Source organism: Equus przewalskii, chromosome X (assembly GCF_037783145.1).
Source record: "Equus przewalskii isolate Varuska chromosome X, EquPr2, whole genome shotgun sequence".
Classification (NCBI taxonomy): Eukaryota; Metazoa; Chordata; class Mammalia; order Perissodactyla; family Equidae; genus Equus; species Equus przewalskii.
The window spans coordinates 78,843,568-78,857,210 of record NC_091863.1 but is presented as its reverse complement, the minus strand read 5'-3'; the positions used below and the strand labels follow the sequence as shown (position 1 = coordinate 78,857,210).

The 13,643-nt window shown below is 35.0% G+C and overlaps 1 pseudogene; it reads right to left on the bottom strand.

Annotated features, from left to right (window-relative positions):
• Positions 1 to 5,854: 5,854 nt before the first annotated feature.
• Positions 5,855 to 6,121, bottom strand: LOC103562940 (ATP synthase subunit f, mitochondrial pseudogene; annotated as a pseudogene).
• Positions 6,122 to 13,643: the final 7,522 nt, after the last annotated feature.

Below are 13,643 nucleotides of genomic sequence, written 5' to 3'. Positions count from 1 at the left end.
ACTATTGAGCCATGAGAAAAAAAGAAATCCTGCCATTTGCAACAACATGAATGGGCCCTGAGGACGTTATGCTAAGGGAAATGTCAGAGAAAGACAAATACTGTATGATATCACTTACATGTGGGAACTAAAGAAAAAAAGAACAAACAAAAAAACAGAGAGGAGAATGGTGGCTACCAAAGGCTGCAGGGGTGGGGAACGGGAGAGATGTTTAAGGGGACATACTCGTGACTAGTAGATAAATAAGTCCTGGAGATCTAATCCACAGTACAGGGATTAGAAACAACAAAACTGTATTATAAACATTAAACTTGCTAAGATGCTAGATCTTAATTGTTCCACTACTAGAAGCAATGATAATTATGTGATGCCATAGAGGTGTTAACTAATACTACATTGGCAATCATATCGCAACATAAATGTATCAAGTCAATACGTTGTATGCTTTAAACTTACACAATATTATACATCAATTATATCTCAATTTTTTAAAAAAGAAGGAAAAAGTGCCCATCCCTAAGAGTGTTTAATTAGAATGTCCTTCTCCTTGTGATTGCTCTCTATTTTTGGCCACAGCATATTTTAAAAAATGGAAGCTAAAATCAAATGTTAAAGGTAGTCAGCACTCCCCTTATTTCCATATCTACTTCCATCACCTCTACTTTACCTTGTGTAGAAATATTAAAGTGACCAGAACCAAAGATGTGGCAGGCAGAATTCCAAAGATGCTGCTCCCCAAGGTTTTTATCCCATGGCAATCAAACACTAATCTAGATACTGCTGTGAAGGATTTTGCTGATGTAATTAAAGTCATCTGACCTTAAGATCTGGAGATAATTTACGTGGGCTTGACTCAATCAGACAACAGCTCTTCAAGTGGAGAGCTTTTCTGACTGGTGGCAGAAGAGGAAGGCAGGCAGGGAAGTCAGAGAGAAGATTCAACACACAAGAAGGAATCAATGCACCGTTGCTGGCTTTGAAGATGGAGGAGCGCATGAACCAAGGAATGTGGGCAGACTCTAGGGCCTGAGAACAATCCCAGCCGGCAGTCAGCTAGGAAATGGGACCGCAGTTCCACAACCTCAGGGAACTGAATTCCGCCAACCTGAATGAGCCTGGAATGGGATTCTCCCCAGAACCTCCACATAAGACCCCAGGCTTTCTGACACCTTGATTTTGGCCTTGTGACAACCTAAGCAGAGAACCTCGTTGAGCCCACTTGGACTTTGGACCTACACAAATTGTGAGACAATAAACGGTTGTCATTTTAAACTGCTACACTTGTGGTGATTTGTTACAGCAACAATTGGAAATTAATGTGAAAAGCACTGACATAATTACAAATCTAACATAGTTCCTCTAGTATCTGTCTCCAGTGTCTTCTTCCTAAAGAACTTGTGAAAATTATTAGTCAATGTGGTGCAGCTTCGCTTATCTACTAGGTGTCTCATATACTCAGTGATATGTCCAAGTTACTTAAACTCACTGAGTCTCAAAAGCTGAATCTGTTCATTGCAGATGATAAAATTAGTACCCACTTCAAGGGATTAAATGAGTTAACCCATAAAATACTTAAAATAGAACCCAGCATATAATAAAGGTCCGAAAAACATATTTCATCATCACTTTATCTGCTCTCAAATGACTCTGCTTGCTTCATATCCTAATAACCAAGTCTTGGTCTTTGTGTGTGCATTTGCTCAAAATGCAGTCCATAGGCTGGTGCCAGTGAAAGACAAATATGGAAGTTCTCTCTCCAGTCTGAGTGTTCTGAGTTTCTTCTGCCGGGAACAGGTAAATTATCTTTGTGACGTCCATGTATGATTTCTTACGCTTGTCTAGGCAAGCCAAAAGCCACCTTGGTTTGAAGGATATTATTCCCCTTGGAGAAGTTTCCCTTAGTGTAGCATTACTTCCTTCCCAGTCTAACATTGTTAAGATCCCCAAGCAAACATGGCTAGAGACATTCCTGTTCCTTTTTTATTCCCATAAATTTAAAATCCATATGTTAATTTCTACTAAAATGGAATTTTTCCTGGTATTGCATGGAATCTATAGACCAAGTTGGGGACAGTTGACGTATTAACAATACTGAGCATTTCAATCTTTAAATATGGCATATATCTCAATTTATTTAGGTCTGTCATTAATTTTGGAAAATTCTCAGCCATTGTTACTTCAAATATTTCTTCTGTTGCTGTCTCTCTTTCTTCTTCTTCTGGTAATCCCACTATATGTATGTTACACCTTTGGTAATTGTCCCACATTTCTTAGATGGTCTATTTCTTTCCTTTTCTCTTTCTTTCTTTCTGTCCTCTTTTTTCTCTAGATTTTTCAGTTTAGGAAGTTTCTATTGACACAGCCTAAAGCTTCCTGATTTTCTCCCTTGGCCGTTTCCAGTCTACTGAGGAGCCCATCAAAGGCTTTCTTCATTTTTGTTACAGTGTATTTAATTTCTAGCATTTCCTTCACTACTTTTGTTGAGTTTCCATCTCTGTGCTTACATTACTCATCTACTCTTGCATATTGTTCACTTTTTACATTAAAACTCTTAGCATACTCATCATAGTTATTTTAAACTCCTGTTCTGATAATTCCAAAATCTCTTTCATACCTGAGTCTGATGCATGCTTTATCTCTTCAGACTGTGTTTTTTGCATTTTAGCATGTCTTGTAATTTTCTGTTAATAGTCAGATATGATGTATTGTGTGATAGGAATTGAGGTAAAAAGGCCTTTAGTGTGAGGTTTATGTTTATCAGGCCAGTAGTTAGGCTGCGTTTACTGTTTGCTGAAGCTGTAGGTGTCAGAGGCTAAAATTTCCACTAGTTCCTTGTTTTTGTCTCCCCCATGGTCTTTGGGTTTCTCTAGAGACTCCTTCCTTTTTTTTTTTTTTTTTTAAGATTTTATTTTTTTCCTTTTTCTCCCCAAAGCCCCCCGGTACATAGTTGTATATTCTTCGTTGTGGGTCCTTCTGGTTGTGGCATGTGGGACGCTGCCTCAGCATGGTCTGATGAGCAGCGCCATGTCCGCACCCAGGATTCGAACCAACGAAACACTGAGCTGCCTGCAACGGAGCGCGCAAACTTAACCACTGGGCCACGAGGCCAGCCCCTAGAGACTCCTTCTTAAATAGAGTCTGAGACTTACAGTCCTTTCTGTAATCTTCTGTTATTACACAGGAGTCCAATTGATGTAGTGGTAAGATGTGAGAAGAAGGGAAGCATGTAGTCCTATGATTAGGTCTCAGTCTTTAAGTGAGCCTGTGTTCCAGGGCTACAACCTTTATTAGTGCTTTTCAGCTTGTTTTTCCTCCTTAGGTGGGTGACTAGAGGTGGCTAGAGTTGGATATTTCCCTTCTCTCAGGTGAATTATGCTCTCATAAAACTCAAGTGGGTTAGGCTCTAGCAAAATAGTTTTCTTGAGAGCAGGCTTTTGTTAAGGAGAGCAGAGTACAATGGGTGTTTTTCAAAATGGCTACTTTCCCCCTCCTCCTGCCAGAAGCTAGAGGGAATTTTTCTCCCATCTTCACCCTAAAAACCTAGTGGGGCTCCTGGATAAAACTTAAAAAAAGGTGGAGGAATCCCTAAGACTGAACCACCCATTTTTTAACTCTCGAGCTCATCCACACTGAGCCTCCAGCAATTTGTCACTCACAGTCTGAGTGTTCCTACCAGTATTGGCTCCAGCAGCTGACTTCTGCTCTTGGTAAGTGTGATTCTCTGTGTCTGCCTGTATTTCCAGTTTTCAGGTTGGTAGCTTGCCCTGTGACCTCAATTCTCTAGTGGACCTAAAAAAAGTTGTTGATTCTCAGTTTGTTCAGTTTTTTTCTTGTGATGACTTCTAAATTCTTTATGTTTTGGACAAGAACTCAAGGTCCTTTTCATTTATTTAGAAATGTTTAAATTTATCTTATAATATTTTCAAGTTTTCAGTGTAGATGTCTTGCACATCTCTTGTTCAATTTATTCCTAAATATTTTATATTTTTTATATCACTGTAAATTTTTTGAAATTTATTTCCAATTGTATGATATGAGTACACTGAAACACAGTTGTTTTTTAAATGTTTGTATCTTGACCTTGTATTCTGAGACCTTGATAAATTTACTTTTTAGTTCTAAGTTAATTTGTAAATTCTTTAGGATTTTCCACATATATAATCAAGCCTTTCTTCATTTTAATTTTTCCTTTTCAATTTTTATACTTTCTGTTGACTTACTGGACTGACTAGGACATCTAGTACGATATTGAGGAGAAATGATGATAGAGGACATCTTGTCTGGTTCTTACTCTTAGAGGAGAAGCATCCAATAGTTCATCATTAAGAATGATGTTAGCTATAGGTTTTTTGTAGGTACCTTTTATTGAATTGAGCAATTTCCCTTCTGTTACTAATTTTTGAGAATATATTGCCTTTAAGTCACGAAGGGATGTGGAATTTGTCAAATGATTCTGCTGCATCTATTGAGATGATTTTATAAGTTTTCTTCTTTATTCTCTTTAAAAGGTGAATTACTTTGATTGATTTTGAATCTTAAACCAATCTTGCATTACTGGGATAAACCCCACCTACTTGGATGTATTATCTGTCTATCTATCTAACTATCTACACAGCTCTATTCAATTTACTGATATTATGTTAAGGATTTCTTTTTGGTCCATATTCATGAAGAACATTGGTTTATTAGTTTCTATTCCTGTAATGCCTTTGTCAGGTTTTGATAACTGGCTTATCCTGGCCTCATAAAACAAACTAGGAAGGAATCTTCTCTCCTTTGTCTTTTAAAAGAGTTCATGTGAGGGGCCAGCCCAGTGGCACAGCAGTTAAGTTCACACGTTCTGCTTCGGCAGCCTGGGGTTCGCCGGTTCAGATCCCGGGTGTGGACATGGCACCACTTGGCATGCCATGCTGTGGTAGGCGTCCCACATATAAAGTAGAGGAAGATAGGCATGGATGTTAGCTCAGGCCAGTCTTCCTCAGCAAAAAGAGGAGGATTGGCAGTAGTTAGCTCAGGGCTAATCTTCCTAAAAAAAAGAAAGAAAAGAAAGAGTTCATGTGAGATTAATGTTACTTCCTTCTTAAATGTTTGACATAATCCATCAACAAGAACTTGTGACTTGAAAATTTCCTTTGCACAGAAGTAGATTTATTACACATTCAATTTCTTTTATAAATGTACTCATTACAATTTTCTATATCTTTTCATATGAGTTTTGGCAATTTTTGTCATTCAAGGAATTAGTCCATATCATCTAGTTTGTCATTTTTGTTGGCATAAAGTTGTTCATAATATTCCTTAGGTATCCTTTTAATGTCTGTAGGATCTATAATAATAACCCTGCTTTCGTTTCTGATACTTGTAATTTGTATTTGCCTTTTATTTATTCATTGATCTCCAACAGAGTTTATTTTATCAAATTTTCAAAGAAACAACTTTTCTTTGTTAATTTTTTCTAATGTTCATATTTTCTATTTCATTGATTTTTCTCTTATCTTTATTATTTTTCTTTTTTCTACTTTGGGTTTAATGTGCTCTTCTTTTTTTAGCTCCGTAAAGTAAAAATTAAGATCAATAGCTTTGAGCCCTGTTTCTTTCATATAAAGAAGACTTGCTTCTTGTATATGTTCAAACATAAATTTCCTTCTAAGAACTACTTTAGCTGCCTCCCGTTGTGTTTTCATTATCATTTAGGTAGTTTTTCTTCTTTTTACATGTTCCAGTCATCTTTTATTGGGCATTAATTATCAATTACATATGAAAAGATTTACATCATTGTGTTCCTCAACGACAGGTGCCTGGGTAAAAAGGTCATGCTCAGGAATGCAGAGTCACACTCCACACTGAGCCCTCTTCAGTGGTATTTGCACAGCCACTCATGTTTAAGTTCCTTCTAAGAAAGGCAACAGATGAAAAGCATGTAAGTTGCCAGCACCATAGAAACTCTAGCAACGCTCCTTTTCTTCACATTGATATGCATGTTGTAATATCAATAATAACCTCTTTGAAATGCACCAACAATGCCATTGGGGATGAAATCCCATATCAATATCCAGCTTGGCAGCTCCCCATGGATTTTGACATCCATGAGTTTCTTCTCTACCGGTATCACTGACACCATCTTGGTGACTAGGGTGTCCACTCTCTAGGTGGGTTTATTTTATAATTCCCCTTACAATTTCTTCTTTGACTCAAAGATAATTTATAAGTAGATGGTTTAATTTTGAACCATTTCCGGATATTTCTAGATTTTGTTGTTACTAATTTATAATTTACTTCTAGTGTGCTTAGAGGAAATTCTCTGTAGTATTTAAATCTTTTGAAATTTATTGAGATTTATTTTAAGGCCCAGCATATGGTCTTTCTTGTTTAAGGTTCCATGTGCACATGAAAAGAGTGAGTTTTCTGCAGTTGTTGGGTGAAATGCTATAAAATGTTAATAGTGTTGAGTTAGTTGATAACATTTTCAAATCACTAATGTTTCATTTAGTTGTTCTATCATTTACTGAGAGAAAGATGTTACTATATTTGACCTGGATAAATGTCCCTATTTTTGCCAATAATCCCTCTTTTCTTGAATTCTATTCTGTCTGATATTATTGTAATCACTACAGCTTTCTTATGTTTACCATTTACATTGTATATATTTTTACATTCTTTTACTTTCAATATATAAACATCTTTATATCTAAGTGAAGCTTTTGAAAGCAGCATGTAGTTGTGTCTTGCTTTCTCATCCAGTAAAAATTATTGGAATGATACAAATGGAGACCAAAAAAGGGGAACACAGAAATAAAAAAGATACATAGTAACTAGCAACATGGTGGATTTAAACCTAACTACATCAATATTACAGGAAATGTAAATAGACTAAGCAATACCTTCTAATTAAGAGCTTTCCTTTGGGTTAACTCAATAATTTTTATTTTTCCATTTTAATTCCTCTGTTGGATTTTTAATTACACTTCTTTGCGTCATTTTTAGTATTGCTCTAAGGATGGAACTATGCACCCTAATCTTATCACAGTATACTTAGAATAAATATTCCACCCATTCATATAAAAATAAATACCTTGAAAGTTAAAATTTCATATACTCACTCCCCATTGTGCTGTTGTTGTCATGTGGTTTATATCTACGTAAGTTATAAACTTGACAATGCAGTGGTTTTTGCTTTATACAGTCAGTTACGCTTTAAAAAATTGAGGTGGGAGAAAGTTAATATTTTTTAAATTTACCCTCATATTTACCATTCCTGATGCTTTTCATTTTTCCCTGTAGATCTGACTTTTCATCTGGTATAATTTCTTCATTTCTTACCATTTCTTATAGCTAGGATAGTCTAGTAACAAATCCTCTCAACTTTTGTTTATGTTAAAATGTCTTTACTTCACCCTCGTTTGGAAGAATATTCTCACTGGATATTGGATTCTGGGTTGACAATTTTTTTTCAGGACTTTAAAGATGTGATTCCTTTTTCTTCGGGTTTCCACTGTTTTTGGTGAGAAGTTGGCTGTAACATATCATTTTTTTCCCTATATGTAATCTGTCTTATTTCTCTGCAGCTTTCAATATTATATCTTTATCTTTAGTTTTCTATAATTTAACTATGATGTACCTAGATGTGATTTTCTTTGAATTTATCCTACTTTGGATTTGCTAAGCTTCCTGGATCTGTAAATTGATGTTTGTTTTTATTGTGTGTGTTTTTTAAACTAAATTTGGAAATGTTTAAACTATTATTTTAATAATATTTTTATGCCTCTGTTCTCTCTTTCTGGAATGCCAATTTCTTGTATTTTAGGTGCTTAATAATGTCTTGAAAGTTACCAATATTCTTTTCCTTTTTTTAAATTATTATATTTAGGTCACATTGGTTTATAACACTGTGTAAATTTCAGGCATACATCATTATATTTTGGCTCCTGTATAGACTGCATTTTGTTCACCACCAAAAGTCTAGTTTCCATCCATCACTATACAAATGTGCCCCTCTACCCCTTTCACCCTCCCCCCACCATCTTCCCCTCTGGTAACCACCAATCTATTCTCCTTATCCATGTGTTTGTTTGTTTATCTTCCACATATGAGTGAAATCACGGTATTTCACTTAGCATAATACACTCAAGGTCCATCCATGTTGTCACAAATGGCATTATTTCATCTTTTTATGGCTGCATAATATTCCATTGTACATATATATCACATATTCTTATCTGTCCATCTGTTGATGAGCACTTGGGTTTCTTCCAAGTCTTGGCTATTGTGAATAATGCTATGATGAACAAAGGAGTGCATATGTCTTTTTGAATTAGTGTTTTCATGTTCTTTGTATAAATATCCAGAAGTGGAATAACTGGATCATATGGTAGTATAGTTTTTAATTTTTTGAGAAATCTCCTTAGTGTTTTCCATGGTGGCTGCACCAGTTTGCATTCCCACCAGCAGGGTTCCTTTTTCTCCACATCCTCTCCAACACTTGTTATTTTTCGTCTTGTTAATAAAAGCTATTCTGACAGGTATGAGATGACATCTCATTGTAGCTTTCATTTGCATTTCCCTGATAATGAGCAATATTGACCATCTTTTCATGTGCCTCTTCATCATCTGTATATCTTCTTTGGAAAAATATCTGTTCATATCCTCTGCCCATTTTTTGATTGAGTTGTTTTTGTTGTTGTTGTTGTTGAGTTGTATGAGTTCCTTATGTATTTTAGAAATTAGCCCTTTATCAATATATGATTTGCAAATATTTTCTCCAAGTTGGTGGGTTGTCCTTTTGTTTTGTGGACAGTTTCCTTTGCCATTCAGAAGCTCTTTAGTTTGGTGTAGTGTCCCTTGTTTATTTTTTCTTTTGTTTCCCTTGCCTGGTCAGACATGGTATTCAAAATGAGACTACTAAGTCCAAGTATATTGCCTATATTTTTTTCTAGGAGTTTTATGGTTTCAGGTCTTTTATTCAAGTCTTTAATCCGTTTTGAGTTAATTTTTGTGTATAGTGTAAGATGATCTACTTTCATTCTTTTGCACATGATCATCTCAATAGATGCAGAGAAAGCATTTGACAAAATCCAACATCCATTTATGATAAAAACTCTCAATAAAATGAGTATGGAAGGAAAATACCTCAACATAATAAAGCCCATTGGTGACAAAACCACAGCCAACATCATACTCAATGGTGAAAAACTGAAAGCTACCCCTCTAAGAATAGGAACAAGACAAGGATGCCCATTCTCACCACTCTTATTTAATACAGTATTGGTAGTCTTATCCATAGCAATTAGGCAAGAAAAAAAATAATGTAAAGGATCCAAATTGGAAAGGAATGAGTATAACTGTCACTATTTGTTAATGATATGATTCTATATAGAGAAAACTCTAAAGAATCCATCAAATAGTTAACAAATACAGTAAAGTTACAGGGTACAAAATCAACATACAAAAATCAGTCACATTTCTATACGCTAACAACAAACTACCAGAAAGAGAAATCAAGACTACAATCTCATTTACAATTGCAACAAAAAGAATAAAATACCTAGGAATAAATTTAACTAAGGAGGTGAAAGACCTATACACTGAAAACTGTAAGACATTTTTTTTTAAAAGAAATTGAAGAAGATGTAAAGAAATGGAAAGATATTCCAAGTTCATGGATTGGAAGAATAAACATAATTAAAATGTTCATATTATGTAAAGCAATCTACAGATTCAATGCAATCCCAATCAGAATCCCCATGACATTTTTCATGGAAATTAGAACAAAGAATCCTAAAATGTATATGGAACAATAAAAGATCCCGAATAACCAAAACAATCCTGAGAAAAAAGAACAAAGCTGTCACACTCCCTGAATTCAAAATGTACTACAACCCTGTAGTAATCAAAACAGCATGGTAATGGCACAAAAACAGAGACACAGGTTAACAGAACAGAATTGAGAGCCCAGAAATAAGACCACACGTCTATGGACATCTAACCACCAACAAAGGAGCCAAGAACATACAGTGAAGAAAGTTTTTTCAATAAATCATGTTGGGAAAACTGGACAGCGTCATGCAAAAGAATGAAAGTAGACCATTATATGCTCTTCATTTTTGTATCAATCTTCCTCCTCTTCTTCATATGGATAATTTTGATTGACATATCAAGTTCACTGACCTTTCTTGTATTATTCTCAGTCTGGGTTAAGCGAATTTTTTGTTTCTGATATTTTACTTTTAAATTGTAGAATGCCCATTTAGTTTTTAAGATAGATTTTATTTATTCACTGACACTCCCCAATTGTTCACTCAATTCAACCATCTTTTTTCCTAACATCTTGAGCATATTTATAATGGCTGCCTTAAAATATTTTTCTGCTAATTCCATAATGTGGATCATCTAGAAGCCCTTTGTCACTGTTTTTTTCTCTTGATTATAGTGCAAATTTTCCTGTTTCTCTTCAGGTTTCATAATTTTTTTATTTTTATATTGAACGTTTTAGATAATTCATTCTACAGTCCCTGGATTCTGTTACGTTCCTCTGAGGAGCATTTGTTGTAAATTATTTGCTGATCAAATTGAACTTGTGGAGGCTTGCTTTTATGCTCTGTTAGTGTGACTCAGTTTTTTTTCCCCCTTTTTCCTAATGTGAATGCTTTAGTAGTGTAACATAAATTTTACCTCTAAGACAAGACCTTTCTGGGATTTCAGTGGTAAACTTAAGGTATTTACCAAGCCCCTTTAAAACTCCAAACTGTCTTACTAGTAGTGGGTATCTACTGAAATATCTGTGCAGCATTTTCAGCCTTCCAATTCTTTTCTCCTGGGCTCTTTGAAGTATCTCCCATAAATGCGTGGTTCATGGATCACACAAGAATTTCAAGGGAGTTTATATGGAGATTTGGGAACTATATCTTTCTGTAGCTTCCTCTTTGTCAGAATCCCCCCTTAACTTCCAGCTGAAATGGCATCCTTCAATTCCATTATTTGACTCCTCAAGCCAGTTTTCTGCTTGATTTCTAGCTGCCCCGTGGTTCATGTTCTTGGTAGTATTTTCAGGGTAGAAGTTGTATAAACGTGGATCTCATAATTGTTATCAAAGTGAAGGTTGTCCATTTCAAGTTTCTTCACCCTTACTAGAACTGGAAAGTCACTGAACTAATATTTAAAGGGACAACACTGGAAATTGTATCTTTGCCACTCTTTTTTTGTCCAACCACTCAGAGTCTTAGATTAAGATGGAGTGCAGTCCTGAAATTTATATAATGTTAAAGTTACCTCAATAAAAAAAGGATTTAAATTTACATTTTTTAAAAATGGAGGGTAGTGTCATCTGCTTCTCAGTAACTCAAGTTCCTATTGTAACTTTAAATCCAACTTTATGTGCCAAACCCTATAACCAAAGGCTCATCTTTTTAATTGTTTCTGCTTGATCTTTTCTGAATTATCTGTTTCTGAGCCCATTGGTAGCACTAGTATCATACTTACTCATATCTAGGATATGATTGATGAGATATCTGCTAAGTAAGCCAAAAATACTAATAAAATGTGACCTTAATGAGCTATTTGAGCACAACTCACAATGCAGCAGAATACTCTGCCAATTAGTCAAGGTAACAGAGGCAGTGCAGCTTATGCTTATGGAATTTTATTGTTTAGCCAGGAAGAAAAAATGCTGTCTAGCTCTTTTTAAGGGAAGTATGACTTCTTACTTTTCTGACCATATTTATTATAATAATACTCTCTTGGACTTCAAAGCTGGAACGATTTCCTCTGGCTTTATTTGACTGTTGTCATAGAATTTACCCCCATGTTACACTCCTGCCACTCTTTATATCTGTCACTGCTCTGACATATTTAAATAAAAAGAAATTTGAGGGACATGTATACTCTGATACAAGCATAGAAAGTATCTCCCAAAAATATAGTATGTAATAATAATGATAGTACCCAGCGTCATGACTTTCTCCTAAAGCTTAGTGACACACTTAGAGTGAATTGATTGTCACTGGGTCAAGGAGAAAAAAGTGCCTAAAAAAATCAGATAAGAATATTGGGACAGAATGCCAAAAGGCGAAATCTTAAAAAGCTAACATCACATGAAAGGTTTTTTTCCAATAATACCCTCAAATTAGGGATATTTAATGCTTCTTTTGAGAAGACATTCAAGAAAAGTAAATGTATGCCTTTGAAATAAGAATAGGTAAGAACACCATGTGACTTTGATTCTATCACATACTCGTTTGTCTCTTTCTTCCCCATTCAACTCTAAACTCTGACAACAGAGTTTGGTTTTTCCATCTTTGCATTCTCATATGCCCTCAGCACAGAGCTTTGCATATAATTGGTTCTTAATGAGTATATGTTGCAATTAAATTTTAAACCATTTAATTTCAATGACTTCTAGACCTAAATTCCATACTATTTTTACTTGTAAAGAGCATGACTCATTCTATTGAAGAAAAGGAAATCTCTGCCTCAGTTCCCCAATTGCTCAATTTTAGTAGCTGAGAAGTTTCTCTATAGTATCTGACTGGGGGTAACCAGTAAAATTCATTAATATATATTGGATTTTCTAACTATTTGTGCATTCTCATCTCTATTTTGAAAACAAAAAATAGAATATATTGGTTTAGATCGTAATGTGTGAATTCTACATGTAGAATAAATGCTCGTATCTAAGTTATACCTTATCACCTTGATAAAGGAAGAATTTAAAAAATGTTTAAGAGCCATGAGAAAATGATAGGAAGAGGGAGTAGTGTCCAAAATGATTAGCACACTGCATAGAAACAACGTAGTCCGAATTTTACTAAAAAAAAAATTATTAAGTGCTTCTCTGAAAACTGTACAGAAGAGATTGCTTTTAAGTAATCTCACAACTAGCATTACTTATTTCATGGGTATTTTATACCTCCAACATCCACTTATATTTTGCATCTATTTGTGTGGAAATAAGTTTCTAGATTTAATAAACACTTGTCTTGGCTTTCTTTATTGATTTCATTAAGAAAAATCCTCCTTTATCTATAAATAACTCATAGTTGCAAAGTGACAAGAGGGCAAATTATTCAAAGTCCTAAATGTTGCATAATTTATACACCTGAAGTTTAGTAGTGTAGAGATAGATGCCCTTTAATATATTTGTTTGTGTACATGTGTGAAGTACAAGCCCTACAGATACTGTTTATCTGTATTCAAAATGGCTGTGACTCAAAAGACTGAAGCTCTTCCCAGTTCTGTGACAACAGCTATTGGTTTGTGGCTCCAGCTGATGTTTGTAGAGCCTACCTAACTGTATAGGTTCTTTTGTGCTTTCTGGAATACCAAAAATGTTACCCCTTCTTTTCTTCTTCCACTGTTGGTTGATCTGTCTGCTGCTAATATTTACCTGTAGTCCACAGGCAAGCTTCGTTACCTGAGACTTACTTTTTTTAGGTTCTTATAGCATAGCTTAAATCCTTGTTGATTGCAGCTCCCTCTTCATGTGGCATCTACTTCACATGCTACTATCTATCTGTCTATCTATCTATCTATCTATCTATATACATATATAGACGATATATAGATCAGTCTTGTTCTTATAGACAAACCAAGAAGGTAGCCATAATCTATACAATATTATTTAAGGGGCATAAAAGGTCTCCCTGACTGAA